This window comes from Arachis duranensis, chromosome 2 (assembly GCF_000817695.3).
Source record: "Arachis duranensis cultivar V14167 chromosome 2, aradu.V14167.gnm2.J7QH, whole genome shotgun sequence".
In the NCBI taxonomy this organism is placed as follows: domain Eukaryota; kingdom Viridiplantae; phylum Streptophyta; class Magnoliopsida; order Fabales; family Fabaceae; genus Arachis; species Arachis duranensis.
Window position 1 is genome coordinate 35,307,842 of NC_029773.3, and position 6,799 is coordinate 35,314,640.

Below are 6,799 nucleotides of genomic sequence, written 5' to 3' on the forward strand. Positions count from 1 at the left end.
GAGCAATCATCAGTGATGGAGGAAGCCACTTTTGCAACAAACCATTAGAGGCATTGCTTCTAAAATATGGAGTCAAACATAAGGTAGCCACACCATACCATCCACAGACAAGTGGGCAAGCTGAAATATCTAATAGGGAACTCAAAAGAATCTTGGAAAAGACTGTGGGAGCTTCAAGGAAGGACTGGTCGATTAAGCTAGATGATGCTCTTTGGGCATATAGGACAGCTTTCAAAACACCAATTGGAATGTCTCCTTACCAACTAGTATATGGAAAAGCTTGCCATTTGCCACTAGAGTTGGAGCACAAGGCATTCTGGGCCTTGAAACTCTTGAACTTGGACAGCAAAGCTGCTGGAGAAAGAAGGATGTTGCAAATTCAAGAGTTGGAAGAATTCAGAGCTGAAGCTTATGAGAATGTCAAAATTTACAAAGAAATAGCAAAGAAGAAGCATGACAGCAACATAGCCCCAAGGAAATTTGAAGAGGGACAAAAAGTATTGCTCTACAATTCTAGGCTGAAGCATTTTCCAGGGAAGCTAAAATCAAGGTGGTCTGGACCATTCCTTGTCACCAAGGTCTCCCAATATGGACAAGTAGAAATCATGGAAGAAAAGTCACAACGAACCTTCACTGTGAATGGTCAAAGACTCAAACATTATTTGGGAGATGTGGAGGAGAAGGACAAGGTTAAATATCACCTCAACTAAGGAAACTGACCGTCAAGCTAATGACGTTAAAGAAGCGCTTGTTGGGAGGCAACCCAACCTGAGGTAACACTCTTTTGCTGTTTCTTTTATCTGTTTCAATAAAAAGGTGAAGTAGTTTCTGTGCATTGCAAAGAATTAAGTTTGGTGTTTCACACCAAGCAATGAATTCGTGGATCAATAATTCAAGGGGGAATGTGTGACTCTAAGTTTGGTGTTCCACCATACAAATCAACTGCACACAACAACCTTTGAATTATATGAAAGGAACAACCATTCTAAGCAATCACAGAAATGCTTAAAATCCTTAGCAGCAACTTCATTCCAAGGGGAATTCAAGAATTCAAAGAGCAGAGGAGTAAGTAGGAGACTAAGTTTGGTGTTCACACACCAACTTAAGACTCAGACACTTGCCCATACATAATTGAGCTAACCACTCAAGTGCTTGAGAAGCAAGCAACTTCATCACTCTTTGCAGGAAAGGAAACAAGGATCTTAGAAAGAACATGAAGCAACAACTAGAAGAAGGAGAAATCAAATTGTTTCCTGGCAACAAAGAGAAAACAAGAAATTTCACAAGGTGGTATTGTTTCTTGACCATTCTTTAAAAGGCAAACAAAAGCATGCTTGTTCTGGTTTAAACTGTAATTGTTGAATCTTTCTGGAATGTGAAGTTTTCAGTATGTTTGTCTGTTTACTGCTTTGAATAAAGTGAATGCCTAGATGTTTGGATATAACTTCACCCTCTTAAACAAATGCTTGCCATGCTTGTTCTGTTTTCAAAAATAAAAGAAAGGTTTGAACAAAAGTAACTTGGCTCAATTAGTGACAAATCAAGTAAAATTAAGTGGTGGTATGCATGCTTGATTGTTTAGTCAGATCACTGAAAATTGAGTGTAGAATTATCATTTTGTGTAGAAGTTGAATACTGTCTATGGATCTTGATGAATAAATGTCTTTGGCCATGAAAAAGAAAGAAAAAAAGAAGAAGAAAAAGCCACTGAAAAAGGGCAGAGAAGAAAAAGCCACTGAAAAGGGCAATCAAAAAGCAAAAAACAAAAAAATTGAGAAATAAGCTAGGCACCAATGGTTTGAACTTCTGAGACATATGCCTGTGGTGTTTATGTACCAGGATCTGCTTGGATGAATAGGTTCTGTGGAGTGTTTCAACACTTGGTAACTTGGGTTAACTAACCCGGTATTATCAACCAAAAGTCCATTATCAAGAGCAACCTAAATACAAAACATTTAGTCACACAAAGAGGTGCTGGGCACCAATGTCTCAAGAAGAAATGTGAACTAAAATGCCTGTAGTGGATATGTGTAGTGTACTGATAAGAAAAAGAAAATGCCAAAGGCTTGTGCAACACATGACACTGAGCAAACAAGGAGCAAAAGAGCTCTAAGAAAAAGAAAAAAAACAAAGAAGGGAAAAGTGCCAAGGACATAAGAATAACAAGAGGCCATAGCAGTGTTTGATGGATGCAATGAAAAAGTGATAATCCTACCTGATAAGAATGAAAAAGTGATGCTGCAACTTTCTGCATAAAACCCTTCTGATGAACTTCAAATGCTTGCTAATATAGCCAATGTAATTGCTTTGTGTTTTCATACTTTCTTCTCAAATCACTCAGGACTTGCTTAGGGACAAGCAAGTATTAAGTTTGGTGTTGTGATGCCAAGGCATCTTAGGCTAGTTTCACTAGCATTTTTCTGTTAGTTTTAGTTGTTTTATGCATTTTCTTGAGCTTAAAGTAACCAAGAATGGTTAAATGAACAACAAAGCAACGAATCTTCCAAACATGAAGATTTTGATGCAAATTCCATGAGTTTTTTAGTTATATTACTTGAATACTATGAATGGAAGATTTCTCATGAAATTTTGCAAGACTTTGATGCAGTTGTTTGGATGATTTCAGGGAAGAAGAGGCTAGGCAAGAAAGCAACAAAATCAATAAAGGAAGCTTGAATATCACATGTGGAGTTTAAGTTCCAGTTTAAGCTTAAACTGGAACTTAAACTACCAAACCATATAATGCTGGGAAGTGGCGTTTAAGCTCCAGTTTAAGCTTAAACTGGAACTTAAACGCCAGAATCATAAAGGCTGAAAAGAGCTACAACTGGCGTTTAACCTCCAGTTTAACCTTAAACTGGAAGTTAAACGCCAGAATGGGAAATGCACCAAAGGAGCATTTCCACGTTTAAGCTCCAGTTTAACCATAAACTGGAGCTTAAACGTGTTCGACAATTCCATCCTCCAGGGTGCTTTCTTCATTTCCACGTTTAAGCTACAGTTTAACCTTAAACTGAAGCTTAAACGTGTTCGACCAAAATTCTCCTCCAGGGTTGCTTTCTTCATTTCCACGTTTAAGCTACAGTTTAACCTTAAACTGAAGCTTAAACGTGCTCGACCATTCCACACTCCGTAGTTGCTTTCTTTCATTTCCACGTTTAAGCTTCAGTTTAACCTTAAACTGAAGCTTAAACGTGTTCGATTAATTACTCTCCTGGGTTGCTTTCTTCCAATTCCACGTTTAAGTTTTAGTTTGACCTTAAACTAAAACTTAAACTTCAACTCAAACACCACCAATTGAAAAGGTTTCTGGGCCAATTTTATTGAAGTTTAAGTTAGCAATTGAGCACAAATATTAACTTAAACTTATTATGGCATGAAACCCAATTGAATACCATGGTTTGTGGGATTTGGGCTTGAAGAATTGATGAGTCTGTAACTTCAAATTGTTGAGTCTTGTGTCATTAATTGTTTATCACTTAGTTTGCTCAATGAATGTTGCAGAATTGTATCACAGCCTCATCAGGATTTTGGACCATAAGCCTAAAGCAAAAGGGAATCAAGGAAAGGCCTCAAAGCCCAAGGAACACAACAGAAGCTCAATTTAGAAATTGTATAAATAGGATAGAATTTAAGTTAGGGAGGACTTTTGATCATTTTTCTAGTTTTCATACTTTTTTTGTAATTGAATTCAGAGCTATGATTCACTAAACCCCCTTTCATTGGGTTAGGGAGCTCTATTGTAATTGAATGAATCAATAATAGTTTTTATCTTCTTCTTCAATCTTTTCTCTTGAATTTTGTTAGGAAGCTTCTCGGTTTAATTCCATTGGTTAGTTGTCTTGGGAAAGAAACTATCCATAATTGGAATCCTTCGGAACCTTGGGAAAGGAATGGAGGATTCATGCTAGAGAAGCTTTCTCACAGTGAATTGGATTGGGGTTTGGATGGATATTGTGACATGTAATCCTACCAAATTGTGGTTCATGAAACTGTGTGGTATAATCAGTGATCGAGCATCATCTCTTCTTATGAACATTTAAACCAAGGGATTGGGAATTTGTTTGTTTTTAGAGAGAATTGGTGAGCCAAGGAATTGGGATCCAATCATATAAGATTGCCAAGCAAGATTCAATGAATGCATTGGTTGAGGAAGAGATGAAAATGTTTTGATTCGGAGATTTCAATATCTCCTGACCCCAATGAACCCCTCTCTCTGATCTATCCCTTTCTATTTACATTCTGCAATTTCAATTCATGCAATCACCCCCATCCCCTTTTAATTTCAGCAATTTAGCTTCTCGCTCTTTAATTCATGCACTTTAAGATTCCGCAATTCTCATCTAAATCTTGATCCGCTCAACTAGAACACACTTCTAATCCGAATTGCTCATTCAACCAATCCTTGTGGGATTCGACCTCACTCTAGTGTGAGTTTTTACTTGACGATAACCGGTGCACTTGCCGGAAGGAATTTTTGCCGATTGTGCAATTTCCTAAAATCGTAGCTATCAAGTTTATGGCTAGATCAATTCATAAGTGTTATATAGTTGATATTGGAATTGAGAGTAATGAAATGAGAAGAAGATGTGGTAAGGTTGGTGTATTATAATACAACAGGTACATTTTGATGGAAAGTGGAGTTTTGGATGGTTTGATGTGATGTGGTATGGGTATGGTAATAAATTTTGGAAATTGTGAAGTTTGGTAAAATTGGGCTTTTGGTGAACTTTGTTCGATCATAACTTTTGCCTTGGTTCTTGAAATTAAATGAAATTTCTTTAGAAATGAAGATCTTTAAAAACCATTTAAATCGATATAAAGTCAGCAAAATTTGGAATTTTGTAGAGGAAGTTATGATCATTCAAAGTTGGTGTTAAAAATCTAAAATTCTGCAAAGTTGCAGAATTTCATGATTTCTGATATGTGCGGACACACATCCTTGTCCGGGCGCACACCCTACGGAAATTTTAATCTGTGCAGACGCACACACCTGTGCGCACGCACAAGCAGGGAAGTGCATTCTGTTTTCCCCGCTAGCATAGCTTGTGGGCGCACATATCTAAGGAAAAATTTCAACTTGTGCAGACGCACAGGCCTGTACGGACGCACACGTTGGGAAGGCCATTCTATTAGGGGCGCTGGCATAGGTTGTACGAGTGAACAGATTCTGTAAGTTTTGCCAGCTGTGCGTACGCACACCCTTGTGCGTATGAACACATTTTGAAATTTCCTGGGCGTGCGCATGCACAGACCCCTGTCCGGCTGCACACGTCTTGTTTCTCAAATTTACTTGTTTTTCAACTATTTTACCTTCCCAACAAGGTTGTAAGCTTCTATAAAACTGTTCATACCCTGACTGAGCTCCTCCAACTCGGTACATTCATAAAAGGTCCGACCTCGCCCTAAGGCTCACACCTACAGGTCGGACCTCGGACAAATAAAGCAAGGAAGGCCCATCAAAAGGAACGCAGCCCAAAACCTAAAGGCCGAAAAGGCCTAGAAAAGGCGGTTCCACAAAGATAGAGATAAAACTCCCAAAGATAAGATAAGATAAGAATATCTTATCCAAGGAAGATCACGGCCAACTACTATAAATACACTGGAGCACCCAGGTATGGCATTCATCCCACATTCTACACATATCTGCTTGAACCCATGCTAACTTAAGCATCGGAGTGTCATTGCAGGTACAACCACCAACCACTCCGCATATCAAGCTCGGGTCCCTGAACCCCCACCTCGGGCCTCTCCAGACGACCGAGCTACACGTTTCAGGTAACCCTCGGAACATTGGCGCCGTTGCCGGGGACCTGGAAGTCATCCCTCTACCATGGCGGACAACCCCCACAACGATGACCGCGCTGCATCTGAACAAGAGGACGAAATTGACACCGGAGAACGACCGGACAGCCCTCTATCACCACGCACTCCAGGAGGAAACAAACAGAATCGCCCAAAGACATCACTCCCAGACAAAGATCCACAAAATTCCGAAAAAGAGAAGAGCTCGGAAATTCTAGAAGCAGTCCGGGCACAACAAAACCGGCTGAAACAACTCGAAGAGGACATAAAAAAGCAGAAAGAAACTGAACAAGATCTGAGAAGGGAGACTCGAAAACGCAGAGAATTAGAAGAAAAACTGCGGAAAATATAGGCCAACCTGAAAAACCGGACAGAACGCGGCACCACCCCCGAAGGTAACCATGATCCCTTCACGCAAGAGATCATGAAGGAGAAGGTACCGCGAAACTTCAAGATCATGAAGGAAAAGGTACCGCGAAACTTCAAACCACCAGATATGGATCTTTACGACGGCACCACCGATCCAAGTCACCACCTCAGCAACTTCAGAAGCAGAATGTACCTAGTCGACGCCTCCGACGCGATTCGGTGCAAAGCCTTCCCCACCACTCTCACCAAGTCAGCCATGAAGTGGTTCGACAACCTGCCACCAAGATCAATCACCAGCTTCGAAAACCTAACCAAAAAATTCCTAATGAGGTTCTCCATTCAAAAGGACAAGACAAAACATGCCCCCAGTCTACTCGGGATCAAACAAGGTAACCAAGAAACTCTCCAAGAATACATGGAGCGATTCAACAAAGCCTGCCTGGACATACAACACTTACCCACTGAAGCAGCCATCATGGGACTAGCAAACGGCCTAAAAGAGGGACCGTTTAGCCAATCCCTATCCAAACGATACCCGACCTCCCTATACGAGGTGCAGGAACGGGCAGAAAAATATATCAACATGGAGGAAACCTCCCAGCTAAGAGACTCTTCTAGGAAGGAA